Consider the following 24,288-nt stretch of genomic DNA (forward strand, 5'->3'; position numbering starts at 1 on the left):
ACTTTGCAGGGAACAGCAAAATACTAAAACACTAATCAGATCTATGCATCCATAGCTAAAATAATCCCGAGACTAACCATTTTTTCAACATTGTTTTCCTGCCTCTGATACAACTGGTGGAGGTGAGGGTGAGAGGAATTTAGTCAGCTCCAAGTATCAGGGTTACCTTAGGCTAAATCAACACTCATGCAGATCAACAGAAATACATCCACCGCCTGTGCTGGACTTTGAGCCCATCTTACTGAAAGCAGAGCCTGCTCAGTGACACCTGGGGGCCCTGGCACAGCCAACTGCCCATGCCAGGCAGGGCCTGCTGCTCCCTGGAAGCCGACAACAGCCCTGCCTGCCGGCCCGGCCCAGCCCTGCCTTGCTGTCCTGAGCTCGGCTTCTGGTGAGGCTGCCCTGCCTGTAGGAGACAGAGGCTGATGTCGTCTCAGGCTCCAGCTTGCCAGTTATCACAGCAGTAACTGTAGACATTCACTTGGCAAGTGAAATACTTATGAGTGTATTATCCTTCCACATCATCTTTTTGTCCAGTTTTAACGAGCAGTTACGGCAGAGAAAGGGTCAGCCTGCACTGGAGAGCCCAACAGGTTAACAAAGGGGTTTCTCCTCCCAGTGGATCAATAACCTGCGGTGTGGGGGCAGCCTCTGAGCCTCACGGTGATCATTAAATTCGGCTCTGTGTAAGAGATAGATGCCACCTCAATTCTAGCCTATTACTCTTTAAACAGAAATAATTTGGTTGTTTAAAATTCCTCACAGAATAAGAACTTAATTGCAAGTAAAAAAAGCAGAAATTAAGTTTGACTCTGATTCTGATATTCACAGAAATACAAGAGTGCCATTGTTATGTGCATCGAGCATGAATGTGGTGAAATATTGGCCTGTTTACATTCCACCACTATCCGTAGTCTGATAACTGGAAAGTAAATACAAGGATGGTAAAGCACCTTCCCATCAGTAAAGTAGAGAGCATTATTAAAACAAGCATTAATAAGGATCTGCTAAAAGATGGTTTATGCCTGAAGGCAACTTTTGCATGTTTCAAGTTTGATGATGATTTTATCACTCAGGCTTTTAGAAAAGCCTTAATTAGCTTTATTAAAACTATTTTAAAAATGTTTTGCACCAAGTTTTTTGTTCCATTTGGGATTGCTTCCAACATAGTAGGTGCTTTTTTTCCCTTCTTTCTTACAGGAAGATGCTTTACTACCTGGAATTGATAATTGATTTCAGAAGTTTAAGAAGGTTTTTGGAAAGGATCTTAGTGGAGTTCTTAGCAAAATGTAAATCATCTGTTCCCTCAAACTTTCTTACTTAAATAAGAAAGTTTGTGTTTTCTCATACCAAACAAAATCCATTGCAGAGCTTGGTGCTTAACAGTAAGTCAGCTATGAAGTTTTCATTTGTCCTAACATTATTTTTGAACCAACAATAAGCTGAGTAGCTTGGAAAGCATGTTGGAGGGGGAGATCCACCATCTTGTAGCCAACAGCTCTGCAGGTGAGCTCAAGGGGGGACTTCACCTCCTGTTGTAAGGCGGTTTCCTCTGATCACAGGCCCACCAGTTATACTGGGACATAAGAAGCAGTTGTTAGTCCTCACCAACGTTGCTCCACTTTGAACCAATGGTGAAACATTCACTAAAAGACAGAAATGGGACTCACGTGTCAGGTAACCAAGTGTCCAGATTGTATTTTCTTCATCCTTTGCAAACAGCCCCTCAGACAAGGCAGAACACAGGGCAGGTCCCACACTGCTGCACAAAGGCAATGACCCCATTTGCAGTTGCTCTGGGGCTGTTATTCTTCAGTACCCTATTTCTTGTGCAGATGCTGGTTTTACTTGAACAAATGGCACAAACAACCACAGTCTCTCTAAGGAAAGTCAACTCCTCTTGCCCTGGAGCTATTCCTATATTTTGCTAGAACTGTGCTACATAACCAATGCTTCAACTAGCAACAGCCATTCAGCTGCAATCTTTCAACAAAGTTAGAAAGAGCTGCTGAATTTCGGGAATCGCTGTACCCCACATCCAGTTAGAAAGGTGCTGCTCCCCACCTTGCCTCTGCACAGCTCCCATCACTGCAAAGCAGAAAGCTTTATGTGAACTAAATGGTGTACAGACCCAAATACTGAGACATCAGGACATCAGAAAACACTAGATCAAAAGAAGAAGACAAGGAATAAACTGACATTTTCCACATAATAAATAGCTTATCATTAGCGTTACATAAAGCGTTGTGACAAATTTAATTTTGGAACTATTGACAAGAGCCTGGAAGTTAATCTTTAATCATGAACTTTTTAAAGCTGCCTTTAAAAAAAGAAAGTCTCCATTCTTGCTCTGATTTCATTTTTTGAATTCATTGGCACAGAAGTTAAAATTCCAACCGATCTTCAATCTTCACCCCAGGGCTTTTCATATTCACTTTGTGCTGCTCAGACTTTAGAGCTGCTTTCATTACCATCATGGAAAACTGTTACTCAAATCCTTCTACCACAGGTCTACCACAGACCTCGGTTTGGAAGACACTTCACTGTATTCCAAGATAGCCAAGGCTTTGAGATGCATTTACCTGTGTTTTAAAGTAAACAAGGTATACTGTAAACTACAGAATTTAATTTTATTTGAAGGTAGGCTAGTGTTCTTGAGTAGAGAAATATTGAGTTGGGCAAAAGAGATTAAAATAAAAGGATTTGTTACCACTCCTCCTCAGTTACATCCTCAGTACCTTTCTTTTAATCATCCTTTCTAGTCCAACAAATTTAGCCTTTAGTTTCCATATGCTCTTATCAGTCTGCCTCCATTAACACAGATGGAAAGTACTGTCTGCCATCAGCTGTAAGGCTTGGCTGTGACCTGCACTCAGCTTTTCTAAGGGGCGTTCCTAACCTTTCATACTCCTCCACTCTTAATAGCAGTCTCCCATACGTTCTGCTCCAGGGCACTTGCCAGAAGCTCTTTTTGCTGAGCATGCTCAGCTCTGCAGGAAGGCCCATACGCTCACCTCCCGCCAGGCAGTTCTCTTCACTCTCAGGCAGGACAAGGCAATCCTCCTCTGATCCCTCTATGCACTACAGCTGTAAACACACGAAACAGATTTACCATACTTCTATCACACAAAATCAAGCATTCTATATAGAAAAATGTAAAAAAGTGCTTAAATGCATTCTGGAACAGTCATCCCTAATCAGATCTTAAGTCTACAAGAACTTCATCTTTTGCAGTAGGATCAACACCTGCAGCCTGGAGGAGAGGTTACGCGCCAGCATCGCCAGTCTCTTGTGCAGAAGCAGTGTCTGTTGCCACCATAAGTGAGAATTTACTTAGGCTTCATCTTGACAGAAATTTTATTCAGCTCTCATTTAATTATAGTGATTTGAATACTAAATTTTACATGAGGACATGATCAAGCATTCACCACTAAGAGGTTACTCACCAGTCTAAGATTAAGTTTTCTTTTCTAACTAGGTTTATTAGCCCTAACCCTAGGTCTGCAGGCCATAGTCATGGGACTTAAAATAGTAACACAATTGAACCCAAGCAATCTGAGCTTAAGATATTTTCCATGAATTCATAAAATCCAGCACTAAGTATCCCTGGCATTTATACAGTAATTTAGCAACTCATCTACTTGATACTTTATTCTGTCTCCTCCCCCCATTTTTAACTCCTGCGTAAGAGCTAACTAATAATTCTCATAAATTTGTAGGGTATGGAAACACTGTCCACATCACTATCTGGCTGTAACAGGGTCCATAAAAAAGCTAACCTGACCAATGACAGCAAATCATTGTTGGAGACAGAATTAAAACTCAGGAATTCTTAGCTATAAAAGCATTAATAAAATTGGTTTGTTGGATAATGCCTAAAGCAAAGGGATTGCTCATGAATGAAGTCCCAGTCAACCTCCCATGCTCTCAATGTGTTCTCACATGCAAAGGGCATCTCACAACCCAACCAGCAGCTGTTGCTTCATAAGTCTTACAAGAGTAGTAGATACTTATTCACTTCCAGCAATACTCTCATTTTCACTTTTCTGATCATTAGAAATATGTATGTCCATAAGACAACATTGATATGTCTACAGCAGTTGAAACTAGAAAGCTTACTAGAAGCTCAGCTATGCTTCTTATGTCATAATACAAGTAAAAGGCACAGGCAATAGAAAACAAGCAGGCATAGCAAGCCGTGTTTTAATTTCAGAGCTCACTAGTAGAGAAAGAGTGTACTGTTAATAGAAACTTTAGAAATATAGGGACGTGCAAGTAAATTTCAAGCACTATTAATACCTACTACTATAAATGTAGGACCAATTAATTTATTCTTACTCTTAAAGATAATAAGTCTCGTGATCTTCTATTTTCTTTAATCCCATCAAAGACTAGAAATTCTTCATTCAGCAGAAAATTGCTCTTAATTTTTGCCAATTTACAGAACGTAAAGTATCCCTTGGACAGAAGTAGGCTCCTTCATCACCTCCTTCTTTCAAAAGGAAACATAAGAGTTACTGAAAATGCTTCCTAGTAAAAGGCACCACTTTAACACTTCACTGCGGAGCTGATCAGCTTTCTAAATTTCACTGCACCATGGTTGACCTCCTCTCTGTATAATGCATCAATTTTGAGCCCACTGTGACAAAGACTATGTAAGAGGAGAAAAAAGTGCCACTCACGAGCATTCCCCTTCCTGACTTCCTTCAATTCCCACTCCTGAACAGTTTTTTTTCTCTAACACAATGGAATCCCTTTCCAATCACCATCTAGTGGACAGGAAGTCAATGATTTTGAGAGGCTTGCAACAGAACATTAACATGGTTTTAAAACCACAAGATTCTTATCTGAGCTTTTTAAAAAACTTTCAAAACTTTACTACTGGCTCCTCCCAACCTACTGATGGTATCTGCGAAGGCACCTAAGTCCAGACAAGTATGGAATGGTTACCACAGCAGATACAATGAGGACATCAGGGTGGCATCATAATTGCCAGCTCGGTGGATGAATCTAAAATTCTGCAGAATGTTTGTCATGGTTTTATCATTTTTGGTTATCAGTGTTCCACATCATAACACCCGATAGTGCACTGGGAGTTAAAGAGTTAATGCTCCAGTCCTCCAGTCTCATAGAATCAAATCAAAGAAAGGATCCTCAAATCAAGTATTGCTGGTTCTTGCGAGCTGAAAGTTTCATTACAGGCATCAGATGAAAGAGTAAAAGTGTAATGGTCTTTAATTCTCTAGAAAAATAGAATCTCTGTTCATTACTTTCTAGGTTGCTAGGGTTTACTGCAAGGCAAGAAACAAATTTAGTGAAATTTGGATGTTTCAACATTTTTCCTTCCTCACAAAGGAAAGCAAAATTCAGTATTTTCAGGCAGAGCATAGGAGACTTAGCCTCCTCAAACATCACATCAAGCTATTCTCCTCTTAATGTGTCTCGCATTGAGTCTTCTCTTACTGCAAATGTTTAACATTATTTACCCTGAAGTCATCCTTGTACATTAATGATTCAATGTAGCAAATATTCATTCCTTCTGCCACAAGTAATTTGAAATTTGACTGAAATTTCTGACTGAAATTTATTATCTCACATTTTCCCCCATGGTTCATAAGAAATGATATTTATAAACAATTGGATAATTGCTCCTTTGTATCAGCCCCTGAAACAATACCCAGAGCTTCATGCAACAGCAATTAAAGAAAACATGAGTTCTGACACCAGTCTTATTTTTATAATTGCAAGGGAAAATGTGAAACTCAGATGGGTCTTGTTAGTGATAACTGCACTCCTACTGACTCCAATTTGTTTTGTTCTATTAATTTATCATCTCACATTTGGAATCATTTTATAGTCTGCTAGGAAAAGGTCTCAGAAGCATAAAGCAGTGAGATAACAGAATGAAGATGCAGCTAACTGTGATATTTCAGAGCAATGTGAGTACTATTTGTGGATACACTATTATTCTAAATGCAACCCTGCAGCTTTTTATGTCTGTGGCATATACAACATTATTTAGTATTACCAAATCTGACAGTCTGAGTGGCAAAAATCAGTGAACCACATCCACATGAGCTTGCAACCCTAACCACAAGTCTGGCTGGAGAAGACCCTGTAATTTGTTCACCTGTAACTGACATATCTTTGCATTGATAAGGACAGCTTTCTCAGGTCTGTCCAAGACAATCCTTGAACAGTTCATGCAGGAGAATAAAAAAAATATCAGGACTGTACAAATGGTGAAGGTACTTGCTGAAGCTATAATTTAGATTTTATACTTTGCTTGCTTATGAGAATAATAATACATGTAGTGGTAATTCAGAAGTGGGATTGAAGATACATCACGATGCTTTATTATTTAGACAGAGCCACGTTAAACTTCCGGAGACCTTTAGTCTGCTTGACTGATTTCAGGATCCTCAGGGTTAATGGCTTTTCTTTCATACCAAAAATGAATAATGTGTTGCTTCATGCTTTTCCTACTGTACCTACTCAGAATTCTTGCCAGCTACCAGTAGACAAGGACCAGATGAGGGACACTGTGATATATGGATAGTTCTTTCCTAGATGACAAAGCATTAGATAGGAATATGAAGAACATGTATCTACCTGTAATCAGTGAGAGGCACACAGTTTGCATGCTTAATTTCCTTTGTGAATTTCTGTAGCACCAACAAAATACCAAGACTTACGAACTCATTATATCTTCCTATTCAAGCTATAAAAGGCAGTAATGAACCCATAAAGTGAGCTGAACTCATTTTCCAGTTTTTTTTTTTTTTTTTCCCCAGATAATTGTCATCAGTGGTCATCAAGGGCAACTCGCTGAATGGCACAAGTCCCTCTGAATAAGCTACATCACCATCCACACAAAACCTGAAGGCTCTGTGATGCTAGAGATACTGCACTGGGAAGAAATACTTGTTTTTTAGTTACATTCCAGGCACAATCAGAACACCTGTTATTCACCAGCCTCTTTGTTACACTGCAATTGGAACTGCCATGCTCTTTTAATTTCCTATTTCATTAGCTACGTTTTTTTGCTTTTATTTCTCAGCAATATTATCAACACACTTGAGCACAACAGATGTTAAAGTAGGGCTGTATGTCTCTGCACAGAGATAGGCTGAAATATGAATCACATGTATAGTAATTTGCCTTCATTTTTTGCAGACAACATTATCAGTCTCCAAATGCAAACATTTTCTTGTATTATGATACACAGCAACTCTTCAAACTAGTTTACATGACAGCAGGCTTTGCACTGCTAATAAAATTACTGCATACGTTTTCACCCCACAATCACAATGGGGAAGGGCCAGGAGGTGGGGTCAGTGGTAACTGTTTTGAGGAAAACCAATTCCCCAAAGGTAAAACCTGACAGAAAGCAAAGACCCAGAAAACACAAGAAGTTTAAAATCATTTTTAGCATAAATAAAGAATTTCAAATTTCTTTGAAGTGTTTCAAAATCAATGCAGGAATTCATTCCTTGAAGGAATGCCAGTCAACGTAACATACAGAGAAAGCCAAAGCACAATATCGATCAGTACCAGCATCCAGCTTCAGCTCAGAGATACCAAAATGGCCACGAATGCCCTCAAGTGGGACAAAATACCCAGCAGTGCCTGAAGGCAACTAAGACATGTGGATGAATCCTGTCCTGATTTCAGGACATAAGCAAAGTTTTGTCCTTTCACGTCACACAGCTGCCCACTGGCAATCCCTCATCACTGATCATGGCTAAGTTCCCTTCAGATTCTAGATGAGTGACACAATTGCATTTCACCCTACTCTGAGTGAAGTAAGATGAAGCCCATCTTTGCCAAGGCATTGCTGTGATCATAAATGGGGCTTGAGTCACTCTGATTGATTGTGGCTGAGGTGGTTATGTCTGGACATGGCGTGTTCTTGAGTATCTTTCCTGGAATCCTCATGGAATTACCATGGCAATGGTCTCCATTTATAGATGACCTCTAAATATCTAAGGTACCTATAACCTTTAGAAATAGAAATAATCACATACCAGTCACTATAATACAGCTGTGCAAAGTTGTAAATGAAGTGTTTATATGGGTATAGGGACATTGCAGAGCTTTAGAAAAGTCTGTTATGAAAGACAAGAAAATAAGCCTGTTCCAGTTTGTCGGAATGTGTAATTTAGTTCACGTAGAAATCTTGTTCATCAGTAATTACAGAAGGAGATGAGAGTCTCCCTCAATTAAGATCAAGCAGAAAATGCTTTCATTTAATGTGTCCTGAGAAGTATCACATCAAAAATAATTAATTGGAGATGTAAAAATTTTCAAATGTCTTAAATATATTACCTCCTTTGAAATTTAGAAAAGCTTCAAAGAAATGTCAAGTTCTGGCATGCTGTGGAAAGAGCACTTGTGTTCAAAAACAACAAGGCCTTTTTCCTTACTTTTATATATATTTGACTGAGCTACTCTGAAAATAACAGCTGAAAAACTAATTCACATTCAGACACTATCTGTTGGATAACACTTTTAGCTCAACAGAAAGAATTATTAGGAATAAGCCTATGACAAAGTCTGGATTTGGAACATGACACAGAGGAGTTTATGTCAGGCCTTTTCGATTGTTAGTCTTCTCTTCCTGGTTATTTATATTTCCTTTCAACTCTCATATATGTCATACAGCAATAATACAGTAACATCATCTCTGAGAAAGTTTACCAACTGTGCCCCTGTGCCAGCAAGTTTGTTTTCATTTTTAAGGTTTTAAAATTTCCTTTGGAAGGCAAAAGTGTATTTTTTAAATTCTGCATTATTCTTACGTTTTTACAGTCTCCAACTACTCCTTCTGACTCTGGTATCCAGTCTTCAGGGCCCACTCTCACCCATCAACTAATCCATTACATATTTGCTAATTTGTTTTATCCAAAGATCAGTAGAAGGAAAAGGCAGGCACTGATTTCTTTCTACTACTTGAAAAAATATCTTCTTGAAACTTGGCTACACAGCAACATTCTGAGCCGTAGCCCCCAGCCTTCCCTATGAATTTTCCAAGTGTTTATATGAATTCATTCTGAATGCAGTCTGTTATTGTACTCACTCAGCAGGCTACTGCACATGATATGGATTGGCAAAGCACTGTTGTCAACTCATTTGAAATCAATTAATTATTGTTCATGATGGGTATGCTATTTTGGACTGAGATAGAACACAACAAAGCAAGAAGAAAGGCTTAGTAGAAAGAAAATAATAGCACAGAATAAAAATGGAGAACTATAATAGTCATGGACTGGAGACAAAAGGACAGAAAAGACAGACAGAGAGATTAAAGACAAGAACTGATCAAAGATAGAACAGGAACTGCAGCCAAAGAAGGATCTGTGATCAAAACCTGATGGAAAGGATTGTGGTGAGAGAAGAAGTATATGAATTTCTCGACATCCCCTAGGAATAAGTGTTTTTTTTTTTTTTTTTCCTGGATATCTTGTCATTTACTCTCCCTTTTCCACTTCGCTGCGAAGTTCATCTTCCCAAAACAAATTTCAACTTGCTCTATAGTTATAACAAAGCAGATCATGCTTCCATCACACATAAAAAAATCAAGAAAACTCACATATTATTTCTTAAAGGCCAAACAGTGTCACCAGACTATTTCCGCATAACTTGCGCTGCAAATAAGCCTTTATCGCTAATTTTTGAGCTACTGTCAGGTAACAGCTAAGCACACCCTGTCGTCTGGTCAAGGCCTGAGTACACACTCCCTGTCAGAAAAGCATTAGAACTGCTGCACCAGATTTAGTGAGAGAGAAAGCAACAACAACAACAAAACCAGAACATGGAAGAGCTGAGTTTTGTTCCCAAGCAAATGAGCTGACGCCAGCAGAGAAGAGTAGGCATAATTTATGGCCCATCATTCTCCTGTAGACTCTGGGTAAAAATAGGGTTACCTCATAGGCGCAAGTCCATGGGGTAACGGGCGCTCTGAGAATCACTGACTGCTTTTGATTTTCACTGAGTTTGTGAGCGCTGAACACTGGGCAGGTTATTGCTATGAAATTCCCAAATGTTACTTTCACATTTGGTTTCCAAAGCAACTTTACATAGTAATGCTCTGTAGCAGATCACTTCAGTGTGAGGATATCTAATTTCCTTCCAGTATCTTAATATTGCTGGGCGACGCGAAAGCTACAGTTGGATGTAATAGTGAGTAAGCAAATCCATTTTGCTGTAAAAGAGGAAATTTTCCACTTTGTTTCAGCAAGTACTTTCCAAACAAAAATAAAATTCTCTACTCTTGTTTTCGTAGGATTTGCCTGCAAACTTTTACTCGTATTTCATCAAATAATTCTAAGATTAGAATATCCTCACAATGTTACTCATGAAACAGGTCAGTTAAAGCAGCCACAGTGCTCTTCAAATATTTTAGGAAATCTGAAGCACTGCCACAAGGCTAATTTTAGTTGCCCCAAACCACCGGATGCCTAAAAAGGAGAAGCACTGACTTTGTGTAGGTTCACTAAACAACTGCCTGTACCTAAAGAGCTCACAACAAACCATTTTCTTGGGAGGACATCTTGTGGCTGATATTCCACATTATTGGCAATAAGCCATATCATAGAACTTGGCTGCAGGGAAGTAACTGGAACATCAGTAGTGTTAAAATCCCCTCTTATGGCAAACACACGTCTTCTTTCCAGGTTTAGTCCTTGTTCATAAAAAATGGGAATGGAATCAGGGGCTGCATTTGCAAACAAAAACTATATTTGAATGCCCAGAAGTATTTTTGTGAGATGACTATATCCTATGGTAGCACTAAAAATATTCTGTGATTTGCTGAATATTTTAAACCTTCATTATTGGAAATTAATGGCTTGATATTGGCTTCTACTGGATAAATAAAGAGCTGTTAATACCACACCACTGATGAGCAGATATTTTTGCTGAATGTTGCATACTGCAGCATCTGTTCAAGGGCATGTGCTTCTGGCAGGCAGACAGCAAGTATCTTTCCAAGATGTCCAACCAGCCATCCTGTACCATCCTATGAAGATAATCATAGTTTTATACTGAAATAATGCTGACACAATGCACTGCTAAGTGACATTTGCAAAAGCAGTGTTGCTTTCTACCAGTTTGACAACATTTCACAAGTTAAGTTAGCTGCATTTCATTAGAATGTTACAATGCAAAGCTGCAGGGACAACTAGGAAATGAGGTGGGCCTGGTGGACAACACATTTTAAAGACTTCAGCAGCTAGGAAAGAAGAACAGCAAATAATCCATAGAGCCGCTTCCAGCAGGGCTGACTCGGCACTGTCACCATCACGACAGCAGCTATGTGAGAGCAAGGTACTTCCCACTTCATTTCAGTACATCTTCAGTCTCTGTACTTGACATCTCCAAGAAGCTCACAGAGCTCAATGTACTTCAGAAAAATTTAAATTTCCATTCTTCCTTTATCCCAAACACTTTTACGCTGTGTTCTCTAGTAACAGCAAACATGAGGATGTGATTACCTCAGACAAATTTGTTTGTATCATTTCTTGATCACAAATGATATCAGAACAGAAAATATTTGCCTTTATAAATCAAAACTTCTATAACTATCCTAGCAATGGGCAACAGTACATTAGGATCTCAATCCACTAATGAAAGATGAACTAATCAGTTTGTGATTTAATCAGTGCACTCTGTTAATTAGAAATGAAACAAATCAAGAGGAAAATGAAATACAAAAATAGCACATATAGGACCAATCCAGCTTCCGTTATTCACTGTGGCATTCCCATTTGGATTCAATGGGGCTGGCTGCAGGAATGAGGTAAGCAGAATTTGATCTCACATATATTATCTCTAATCAAAAATATTCAGATATTCCTGCATGTAGCACATTTTCACGTATTCTCATTATAGAGAAGAATAACTCTAAGTCAAAGGAATAATGTTAACATTTACTAATGGAATCCAGAACAGTTGTGAAAGTCACATTTTGGAAACGCTTTCAACTGGGCTGCCCCATTAATCCCTTTCAACACGGAACCCCTTTCAGCTGTGGGTAGTACTCAGGCTCCTGGGTACCTGGAAACACAACAGTCACTCCACTGCAAATAGTCCACATAGACCCAAATTCTGTGTTCCTAGCACTGGAAAGGATGCCATGCAGAAAGCAGAAAGAAATACTGTCCCGTCATCGAGGCACTGGCCCAGCACCTGAGCATTTCAAGTCCCCCAGATGCTGCTCGTGGGCAAGTTGCGCAGGCTTTCCAGGTTAAATTCCACACTGTGCTTTAACAGTACATTCCCGACAAGGATTATATTAGCAGATTAACTAACAACAAAGGAATGAAGTTCACATTCATACCTTTAACAATGATTCTCCTACCAGTAGCTTCACACAACCTTTTTGTGCTTTAACTTAAGCCTACTCCATTTCCTCCTTACATTTTGCTACATTACATTGCTCCTCAGCAGTACTCAAAGGGAAAGCAACACATCTGGGCTTTCCTCAGCTGATGCAGTAAGGACTGCTTTAGATGAAGCAATTTAAACTGTGAGATTTTTCTATAGTGACAGCATTTGTTTCATTTTTCACATGGCTTCAGGATCTGGAGCATTTCATGTTGTTTCACTTTCCTCTCCTCCCTCAGTCGTATGTGAAGTACTGGTTTGCATACCTTTGCAACTGGATCCCGGCTTTAACATCAAGATCTGTAGACCTGAGTATATTTTGCTAAACACATTTGGCACCATTTAGAAGTAATCAGTTGATATGAAGTAGAGAATGGTAACTCTCTACAGATAAAATGAATCCCAGCGATAACCAGCAGCATTTCATTGTGCCCTGAGGGCCATCAGCTGCCCCTGCATGCAGGGCACGCAAAGAAGTATTTCTTGCTGGTGGGTCCCCACATCAGCTTCTTAAACATGGGACATGAGCACACTTTCTGACGATAACAACCCTCTACCGCACACAGTAAATAGTAACACAAAATTGTAATAAATAGACAAGGTTGAACACAACCCCCAAAATCTTCACCTCAAACTCCTTTTTGAAAACTATAATCTGAACTGAGCTTTTCCCATCCCTAACCTAAGTGGGATATATTTACACGTATGCATAGATTAGGTATGTGTGTGGGTGTATCTTGCCACAGGAATATGTTACATGCAACTAAACCTTCAATAATAAATGGTTCATCAGTCTGTAGGTGATGTACCATAAGTGATAGCTCCTATAGGAAGTAACCATGTGGTGCATCTGCTAGAATTATACATTCACTCTTGGATGACTGGATTTTATCAAAAAGAAGCAATCAAGTAAAAGAGAGTTAGGGGGTAACGGCTTCTTGGTTTTGGTTTTTGTGTTTATTTTCATTTTTGTAAGCTCAACTTAATATTAGAAATTTGCCGATTGGAAATGAATGCCTTTCCCTCAAAGACATACCTACCTGACGACCGAGCAGCTGTCAGAAAGATGCGACTGTTTTCAGAACAGCCTCTGGGACCACATCATATCCACAGTTAAGGCACAGACAATGACTTTTTTCCCTACTCCCACCAAAAATATATGGAACTCTTGTGCATACAGAAGCTGTCTGCACATGTGCAGAGCCAGATTCAGTCCCATTTCAGGGACTGAAATAACACCACCATATTGAAATAAAAGCACAAGAGCTGGTTACTGTTATTACTCAGACAACTTATGGATTCTATTCGGAATTTTAAGCTACCTATTTCTAAGGCCACCAGTTCCCCTGAGAGCAAATTGAACTTAGACCACAGGTGAAAATGGAAAAGTATGTTTAGGTTTTAATAAAAGACCTAACAAACCCTATTTTTTGCAACCCTCCAACTTCTCCTTATCAATATTTTTACTTTCCAAAATGTCTGTTATGGAAAAAAAGCCACCCAAAAGGAAAAGCAAACAGAATTAATTTCAATTTGATATTTAGTAGCGGCACTCAGATTCTTTTCTTGTTTTTCTCAAAAAAATTGAGTTAAGCAAAAGGCCCAACTCAGCCATTTCAATTTTATTGTGTTCCAAATTTAAAAAATGAGGCAAAAGACTGATGGCCTATTTTGCCATTTATGACTGCATCAAAACCCTAACAGGGAAATTTAATTCTACTGATTTCAAGAGTCATACTAAGCCCAGTTGCTTACAGAACCTATTCCAACTGGGAATAACATTAATATTACCGTGAGATAACACAGTATCCAGTTCACACTAATGGGAGGTTTTTGGAAAGGAAGAGAAAGCAAGTTCCCGAGTGAAAATAGTTTTCTGAGGAGGTAGACCAGTAATATGGTGAAGCATATATAAAGATAAGTAACTTTTAAATTATCTCAGATTCAGCAGTTTCAGTGCTGCTCATCTACACTGATTTATCCAGCTATACTAATACAGTAACCACAGCCATCCCTGCAACTTCGTCCCTCTTATCATCAGTTTCTTTGGGAAATGATTCTCTAAGGCCTGAATTAAGTTAGCAACCTGGAGTGTGCATCACAAGTGGTTGTCCTAGGTCTTTTCGGAAAAAACTAGACATTCCTTACAACATTTCCGACACCACAGGGACACTACAGTTCTTTGAAAAAACAGCATGTAGATTCCAAACCACTCGGGTGCATTTGAAACGTGTAAGGCATAAGAATAAAGACTGAGGGAAAAACAAAAAATAAATCAGAATGCAGCCAGTGGCTCCCACTGGATTCCTTCTTTAAGAACAAACTGACAACAAGTTACAGCCAGTTTTAGTGAATTTTTACTAGTTTTCTAATTTTCCCATCTCAAACTCAAGACCACGTTGGATGGGGCCCTGGAAATGTGGAGGTTGGTGGCCCTGTCTGTGGCAGGGGAGTTGGAACTTGATGATTCTTGGGGTCCTTTCAACCCAAGCCATTCTATGATTTAAAGCATAAAAAAAAAAAAAAAAAAAAAAAAACCAACCTTTTTTTTCTTGTAAGGGAAACTGTTTAGCTTTTTCTACACCTACACACGGGAGTAGTGACAAACGTAAAAGAGAGAAAGCTAACTTCTTTTTAATCTTTAGGCAGACATCCCTGCCCTGCTGAATGCTGTGCACCTCTGGACTCTGCTGACTTCCCTTATTAGCCAAGATCATTATTCAGTGTAAACAAATGCTGTTCCAGGGTTAATGTAACGTTCACACCAATGCCTGATGTATGAACATGGATTTAATATCTCCAAAGTCTGGAAGCATTCAGATTGAATGGATTTAGGTCATCTGTATTAAAAATACACCTACTTCTGCAGAACAGACATTTGAACAACATGCACAGCTGTGTCCTGCAGGATGTTAATTAACGTGGCGAAGTTCCATGAAGGAGAAAGTTGCCCAATTATTTAAAAGTATTTTGAATTCAGTATATTTCCTTTCTTTAGCAATAACCACTATAAGTCACGTCCAGCAAAACCTGAAACTGTTGTTAGAAGTGGGATCAATTCTAAAACCATTCCAGCAGTACAGCAGATTCAGGACATTTCTGAAGGAATGGGAGGAGGAAAGATCCTGTATGAAAGAAAATATTCTCTCTCTGAACTTCAAGCATGAGTGAAATGAAAAAAGGACAAATATTTAAATTAAGTTTTTAAAATTTATAATGTATTTGGAACAGCAGACTTAAAAGCCAGCAGTAAGTGATGAAGGGGGTAGGCTGACATTACCTTTTTAGATGTGTAATAGCTTTTGAAATTCAAGCTTGGAAGGATCAGAAAGGAAAAACAACAAAATGCAGCAAGAGGGTGGGTCAATTAAAAACACAAAAGAGCATTATTGAATTAGTGATGGCATCTACACACTCTTCCCTTCTTGGAAGCACTCTAGCTTTTTTTTTTTTTTTTTTTTTTTTTTTTTAATCAGATTAGGGTCATCCCTGACTGTTTCAAGCATAAAGGAGTGTGATATTTGTTTGCTAGGAGCCTTTATTTCTGACTGATTAGCTTTCTGAAGATTAGCTGCCAGCAATTTCTGAAATGGCCAACGTTAGGTGAATGAGCTCGCAGCATGCTGCAGCGTGCACTGCACAGAACTTACTCATCTCAGCTAAGAGGAAGATTACAGAAGATGCTGCAGGTAAAACAGCAGAAAGTGATGGAGTGCCGCAAAAAAAACTTCACCCAAAAACTGATTCTGCTGTTTTCAAAATATATATTATAAACAGAACATAAAGAAGATTGGCGAGACCTGAACTGCACTGGAAAGTACCTAAGAAGGCAGTACAGGGAGATTCCAGAAGGGTTTCCGTAGAAATAGCATGGCAACTCTTACAGTTTTCATTCTTTGTATGATCACGTTTCACCTTCGCACAGCGCTCACAGAGAAAGAACGCTGATGCATCCAGTAAGAAAACTGCACTTTGGGAAGATCTCAGAACGTGACTTACACATTTTTCTTCAGAAAGAAGTAAATTAAAAACGACCTGAGCCAGAAATATGCAAACTGGGGCATTCAAATGAAATTCCTCTCATAAACCATACTAAAGAAACGTGGAAGAAATGATGATTTCTCACAAAAATTCTAGTTCCCAGTTTCAGAAGATATGGGACAATTAACCAGGAGCTGAAGGAAACAAGACTTCCCATTTGAGGCTGATGAAATGCTAATAGGAGCAGCGGAAATCCTCTGTAAATCTTACAGGTAGGTGGCTACAGGAGAAGTCAAAAGTGAGCAGCTATCATAAGGATTAGCTACGACAATCCTCAGGTCAGTAGAAGCGGTTGTTACCTTAAACATGCTGTTAACAACACCAGCTTACAACAGAGGTCCATTTAAATACAGGGAATTAAATATATTCACCTCTGTCAAGAGGATGACGTTTTATCCACAGTTCTCTTGTTCCACTACACGCTGGTCATCATATTAAACTAGAATGGAAACCTGGCAATATGTTTTTAGAGAAAACTTTTTTCCAGAAATATAATCTCAACCCCTATGTTATCACACACAAAACTCTTGGTTCTTCTTACATAAAACCCATCACACAATACATGTCAACATACAGTGACTCAGTTAACGGGTAGGTGGAATATGTGACAGGTAAAATTTGTTAATGGAAAACTTAATGAGAGTATCAAACAAAATACCTATTAGCATTAGGAGGGACTGAAATATTTTTTAAATGGTTACTGAAAAACCAAGCAACATATTTAAATATGAGACGAAGAGTGAAGAGAGAGCATCAAACATTACTTCACCATAGAAATGTGATGTAACTGGTCTCACAGAGGTTTTACACAAGAATATTGTGGTTGCCTTAAGCTATACCCTGCTACAATTCTTCAGGCTGCTATAAATAAGCTTTGTTAAAGTTTTGGATTGGAAGATAAAATGAACAGAGAGCTTAATCTTGGGAGAAACCATGGTTAAACATTATAATTACTGAGACCAGCTATTTTAATATTGTATTAATTTTAATGACCTTATTCATCAAAAGACTTATGAAACGGATGACTAAAGTTAAATGTATTCTGCTTAAACAACAAAGGATTTCAGGGACTCATGGCTCATGTTTAAAACTCAACACAGAAAGTAATCTGACTCATAACTCACTGCTCGGTAATGTTAGAAATCTAGGGAGATACTGAAAATTGTTAAGCAATGTTAGGGAGAGCAAACGATTTAATTAAACTAGTGTGTAATCCTTTTAAGAAATTCAAAAGCTAGATCAGTGGGACTACACTGAGAAATTTGATTGGTTTCCTTTACTACCTCTCTTCCCCATTTCGAGTTGTAATACCACTACATCAAAAATTAATCACTTTAATTATCCACATGCCAAATTCTTGTCAAGAATCTCATTATCTCATGTCTAAAGCATTGCAATATGTTGTTCACTAGTCTGGCTGCAGCCATTCCAATTGCTGCTGCAAAAACAAGTCACTTACCAGTAAACGGACCACAAGACCCATAGTGACTTGGGAATGGAAGAACTGGCATTTCTGGTTGGAATGACTATAACCACTCTCTTGGAACATCAGTCTGAGTCATCCAACAACTGCCATTTGTAGTCTATAGGCTTGAAGAAGGTGTGCTAATCCTTTCTCATCCTTTAGATGGAGGGAAGCAGATGACAGGCAGATATACAAGCTGAAAATCAATTTCAAAGCTTCCTGACAAAGATGATGATGACAGTACTACGCTTGCTGAATGACACAGAAGAAAGGATTCAATTTTCAAATTTCTTCTCCTTTACTACAGACCAAACACAGCATACTGAAAACAAGACACAGGACCAGATAAGCCTCAAGGTCCTCTTGAGGTCAGAATATCTCTAGGTGAGACACCAATAGAAGAGAAAGCAACCAAAAGAAATATTTCCTTGCATTCTCATAATCCATTAAGACAGGTCAGTTTTTACCAACTTTTCACACCGATCTCGGTGTTTTCTATGATTTAATTCCCCTTACAAGCTCTACAAGCTACACCTGTTCTGCCACACATAGACCCATCACTCCGCTAGCCAGATTTGTGGAAGAGCTTCTCAGCATCCTCCTGTGTTGAGTCTAACAGAAATGTATTTTAGTTAAATGTTCAGTAACTGTTTATAAACATACTTTAAGTTGTGAGATAATAGAAAACAAGAAAACCCTGTAGATCAGTAAGTGCTAAGAAAGCCTGATGAAGGATGTTTCTAGCCCCAGAACTTGGCAGGGGAGCTTCTATGATAATTACATGAACTATGGAGCTATAGAGATGAAAACGTAAATGGAGGGCACTCTCTTTTTCCATAATTATTGCACTGGATCACAAAATTAAAGTCATCAAGTAGGAAAGATCCTGTACAGATTTCCAGAGATACTGCATGTTCTGGCTAATTGTGTCAGCCTGTAGTAGCTGATTAGTGTAATTACTCTAAATTTCTGATTACCCAAAGGAAGAAGATGTTCCTGGATGCACAGGTGAGATAAAATGATTGAGACTTCAAGTGGCTGGCATGCAATAGCAAGTAAATAAGAGTATTTGAGAGTCTTGTTTGCTTGTCTCTCTGCCTTTTTTCAAAAAGGAACTGAGGGGAACCAGGATAGCACACTACAATAAGCCCAGATCTGTGCTGAGAGCACAGTACTGCATGGTGTTGAAGTTTGACTAGTTCCTGACAAAAGCTCTGTGCCAGTAATCTGTAATTCAGTACAGTGAACACATCCCAGTTGTTCTGTCAGGTCACTGAAAGAGTATTTTAAAAGCTCCAGATAGCGCTGAAAGAGTATTTTAAAAGCTCCAGATAAGGAGCTAATGGGTACACTTAGAAACTTACTGAGAGTCACCCAGCTGATGAGTATCCAGTGCTCTGTCAGGATAGCTCTGCAAGGCCTTGCTGCCCTGGAGGGAGTCAACAGCTACTCCTGATTTAGTGTCTGCAAACTTAGTATGCATTGGACTCCTGCATTTAGATGCCTTTTAAAACATTAAAAAAAAACTGGCCCTAAATTTGAATGCCATTAGTGACTGACTGACTACCTTCCTGATGTAGCTCCACTTACATTGTTCACCCCTCATATTATGTACTTGTCTATCTGTATGCTGGAGATTTGGTCCAGTAGGACATTGTTAGAGACAGTACTGAAAGGTTTTCTGAAATTAAAAATAAGAATTAAAAAAAAAAAAAAAATCACATCTACTGGCTTCTCTTGGTCAAGTAGATAGGAAACCTTGTCATAAAAGGAAATTAAATTAGTTAAGCAGGAGTTTTCCCTTACAAGCCCTTAAGTTGGCTGCGATTTGAGGAAGAACAGAACATTTACATAAGTTCAAATGACAAAGTAAGACTTTTTTTTAAAGACTACATATAAATTATCTAGAAAACATTGTAATGAATGTCAATTGAGTGGAAGCTATAGTACTAGAATCCCTGCCAGTGGATATCTTCTGTTTGTTGTCAGTGCTGGTACTGGCGATGAAATTTGCCTATTCCTAGCACTGCAGGAGGCTCACCAGCTAGAAACTGAAGTTGCAATTGTGTTTCCATGCAGTCACAGCCAAGACAGCACAACCTGTCATACTCCACTATGCCTGGCTCACAGTGGAAAAGCTAGATTTCAAGGGCCTTCAAATGCACTTGCTGACTGTATGAGATGTTTATGTTCTTACTACCCTGGTCCTTTCAAACACAGCGTTTTTAAACCAAAGAGAGTTTTGTCATTTTTTGCCATCTTTAAAAGCGTTTTCAAGTTATCGTGCATGAACTTCCAGATAATGAAAATTAGGTTACATGCTACTAGAATGAATGAGGGAAAAAGCAAAACAAGGCACCACACAACAGTTTTGTGTCAATCTGATGAGCGCAAGGAATACAATTGAAATATAAGCGAAATAAAGTGGTACACACTTCCCAAAGAAGTGCCTTCTCTTGCCTTAGGGAGAGAAGGACACAGCTTGCAAAAGCACTTAAAGGACTGTCCGTCCTTGAGCTGGGAGGTCTGCAAGCTTTCAAACACCTGCTGGACTCCCTGCATCCAGTTTATTTAGCTATTCCGTGCTGGAAAGGCTGCCTTTGGCTTCCTGAGTATTATGCTAAACAAAAGTGAAACAAGTGTGGGCTGTCGTGTGTTGCCAGGGGCTGGTTCAGTTTTGAAAGGCTCACAACACTGCAGCATTTTACATGTTAAATGGAGCTGCTTTATTTTAGATCCTCAGAAGAGCTTGAGTCAGAAGACATTTCCCTAGGCTAATGCACTAAACCTTCAAAGTACTAGCTTTCTGAAGCCAAGCACTATTTTCCTAAGGCTGAGATGTGTACACCTTTGGGTTCATCCAGAGCTAAAGCCCAACAAATTTCCTGCTGTCAGTCAATCATGAACCACTCAGCCCTTGACTTCCACAGGACATGAACTCTCCTACAATTCCCAAGGAAATAACAGGCAGGGAGTTCACACATACTGACTGCAAAGGGGACACCCTGTGTGGGCTTCCAGTTCCACAGTCCAAACGCTGCTTTCGTGGCTCACAATGAGCTTAAGTGCAGGAGAGAGCAATACTTCCTAAATAGATCATTTCTCAATACTTCTTTTAAACGAACACAATTATTTATACCACAAATACGCTGGTCCACAGAAAGAAATCAGAATGGAAAATGGGATCAGCTAAGATTAGGCAGCATGGCGGTAATGGGAGGACTGTGCTCTTCACATGAATTTTACTTTAATTTCAGTTAACAGTTCACCTTTCTCTTTGCTATGCTGATTGGGCACCAGAGTATTAGAAGAAATATCACATTCCAAGCAAGAAAAGCAATTCCATTTTCAAAAGCTCGAATGCTTGAGCTAATTAGAGCGGCAGATACTTTGATCAGAGATAAATTAATGCTTTGTATGATATTCTCCTCTTAGTTAACTCCTCTCAGTAAATTCCCTCAGTATTGCTCTCTAGTTTCACATAAGCACAAAAAAGATGAAACATTTTTTTCTGATCAGCTTGCTGTAAATTTAAGAATAGTTTGCTAAGTGTTTGGCTTCATAAGAGTATACTATGGTATCACGACTTATTAAACCATTGCATGGCGTACACAGCAGGAGAGCAATAAATGGAATGGGTATTTTATGCTTCATTCCACATTTGTTACTACTTTCTCATTGCAGCAGAGATGGTAGGGATCACAGCTCTGGTGCAACTGTGGTAAATAGTACTAGTGATCATCTGCTGCCAGTCAATACTCATGCTCCAGATGAATTTTATATGTAATTCTGTTAGGTTTAGCTGTGCATTTTTGAACCCAAGGAAGTCTTTTCGCTGCGTAAGCTCTGGGGCTTCTTCAGCATTCGTATGTTTTGTACTTCACTGTACTTGCTCAGTGTTCCAAGCCTTTTTCCCTTTATATCATCCAGTCATAAAGGCCACAGCCTACAAAAGTTATATAAGAAACACTGCGGAATTTCTTAAAAAAAAAAAAAAAAAAAGTAAATGAGGAAAGTAAATGAATCAAACTGTACTCCAAAACTGCCTTTGGTTATATTTGTCTAGTAACATCTTTTTTGGTGTTGAGAAAAAAAAAAAAAAAGCACAAGAAAATACATGTAACTGATTATAAATGTAGCAAAAAGCTTCAGAACTGGAAGTTTGATCTATGTTCCTTCTCCCCATTTGCACAGTTAGCCAGCTGTCAGTCTATCACAGCACCTTGGTTCACATTACTGACATTCCTCATTTCTGTCAATAAATTCTCACTGAATACCAAGAAAAACACTGTCTTAACTTCAATGATATGCTATTTGAAACATATAGAAGTTCTGTAATTTGACATTCATAGACAGTTCATGAGCAGCAATTGTCTTAGGCAGCTTCAAGTAGGCTGCAGTAGTATGAGACAGCAAGGAGGACTAGCAGAGACCCAGCTCCCACCTCTCAACAGATGGTTAAGACTGCTAGTAATTTTGATCCACTTTCATCACTGTGTCCAGCAAACTTCAGTTATTCACATTCTATAAGATTTGCAGTACTTCCTCTCACACTTCCTATTTCTCCATGTTGTCAGAAGCATGTTATTTATTTTTCCTTGGCTAGCAGTGGGATTTTCTTTACCTGCCGTGCTAATGTGTACAATCACTTGCTAGTTTTTTCCACTGGAAGCAGACTTGCTTTCACTGTGACACACAACATATTTCTGTACAGCTGAGTAGGGAGGATATGCAGCAGGGATGCAACAGTTCAGGAAAACTGACTGTGTTATAAGTAAAACAGTCACTAGCACACCCCAGCTATTATTTTCTCAGGATTTAATAAAGCAGCTTGCTATAATTTTCATCGTTACGCCTTTAGCACCAAGTAGTTTAACTTGTCCAAGCCAGGCACAAATGTTTTCTGGGGCAAAGAGCTACAGCCACAGACTGGCTGAGGCTGGCAGGCACCTCTGGATCCCTCTGGCCCCAGCCCTTCCCCAGTGAGGCCACCCAGAGCAGAGTGCCCAGGGCCACATCCAGGAGGCCTTTGGAGATCTCCAAGGAGGAGAACCCAGTCTCTGGGCAGCCTGTGCCAGGGCTCCGGCACCCACACAGCACTGAAATGCTGCCTGATGGTCAGAAGGAACCCCCTGTGCTCCCTTTTGCAGCAAGTGCCTTTGGTCCTGGCACTGGGCACGACTGAAATAATCCTGGCTCCATCCTCTTTGCACCCACCCTTCAGGTATTTATGGACATCGCTGAGATCCCCATGAGCCTCCTCTTCTCCAGGCTGAGCATTCTCAGCTCTCCCACCCTCTCCCCACATAAGAACTTTTCCAGTGCCTTCTGCATCTTGATGGCCTTTGGTTGCATTCTCTCCTGTATGGTCATGTCTCTCTTGTACTGAGGAGCCTGGACCTGGCCATAGGACTCCAGGTGTGGGCCACCTATGTGCTCATCAAGATGCAAATGCAAATTTGTAGCAAATAATACAAGAAAAGCTTGTGAATATTAAAACCTATTCTTGTTACACAGGGGTAGTATTCCTAAAGAACTACAATAGTATTGAGTGTCCACTGGTTCCACCACAGCATATTAGGGTTCATATTTCAGCTTCCCACATTCAAAGGTGTCCAGTAGCAGTACTGCAGTATGTAACCCACACAAACACTACTGTATTTTCCACTCTCTGATCTGCTTTCTTGCATCTTTCTGCATGATAGCTCCTCGCTGAGAACCATACTGCCTATTAACCTGAATTCACAGATGTCATGGGCTTCCAGAAGCAGTAACTCAATTAAAATTCACAATGTTCAGCCTGGTTTCTAACCCTAGAGATTTCAAGTCCTGTGCACTTGCTATTTAGCTGTAGTTAAACACACTTGACAGGCTGTAGCACAGCCTTAGTCAGTGGCAGTGAACAGCAATGCAAGAATTTGATGCAAAAATCATTTTCTTTCCTTCTGTCAGGCACACTAATAATCTCCTTCCAGTTGTGGCACAGTGCTACGGGCTGCCTTTCAAAGCCTACTGTGCCACAACAGTAAAAAACAAAACAAAACAACAAAACCACACACAGCTCACACAGAGCTCCCCAGAGCAGAGCAACTCTTCCCTCTGCCTACAGGAAAGCTGTGAGAGGGACCCAGCAGGGCTCTTTGCATCAGGCTAAGGTGATGCAAATTCAGGTCATGCCCAGAATACAGGCACGTTTATACATCAAAACAGCTTTTTCTCCAGTTACAAGTAAAAGATAAGCATGAAGAAGTGGTACTAAGTCCTTCAGCTCACTTAAAAAGGTATTGTATATAACATTCACATGCTACAAATAAGAAAGTATATACACGTACAGAGAGCTACTGCTAGTGAATAACACAAAGTTCAACAAAGCCTGTTCTGCACAGCATTTATCA

General features: G+C 39.4%; 2 long non-coding RNA genes across 2 annotated transcripts in view; both read right to left on the reverse strand.

Moving 5' to 3' along the window:
• Positions 1 to 24,288, reverse strand: part of LOC107054592 — a 336,025-nt gene that overhangs the window by 209,023 nt on the left and 102,714 nt on the right. The gene's annotated exons all lie outside the window — the stretch shown is intronic.
• Positions 2,189 to 4,132, reverse strand: LOC121106794. The gene is made up of 3 exons (XR_005839837.1): positions 3,996 to 4,132; positions 3,015 to 3,087; positions 2,189 to 2,582 (listed from the first exon to the last, which is right to left on the reverse strand). It is a non-coding gene; the product is annotated as an uncharacterized LOC121106794 (long non-coding RNA).

Source organism: Gallus gallus, chromosome 14 (genome assembly GCF_016699485.2).
Source record: "Gallus gallus isolate bGalGal1 chromosome 14, bGalGal1.mat.broiler.GRCg7b, whole genome shotgun sequence".
Classification (NCBI taxonomy): Eukaryota; Metazoa; Chordata; class Aves; order Galliformes; family Phasianidae; genus Gallus; species Gallus gallus.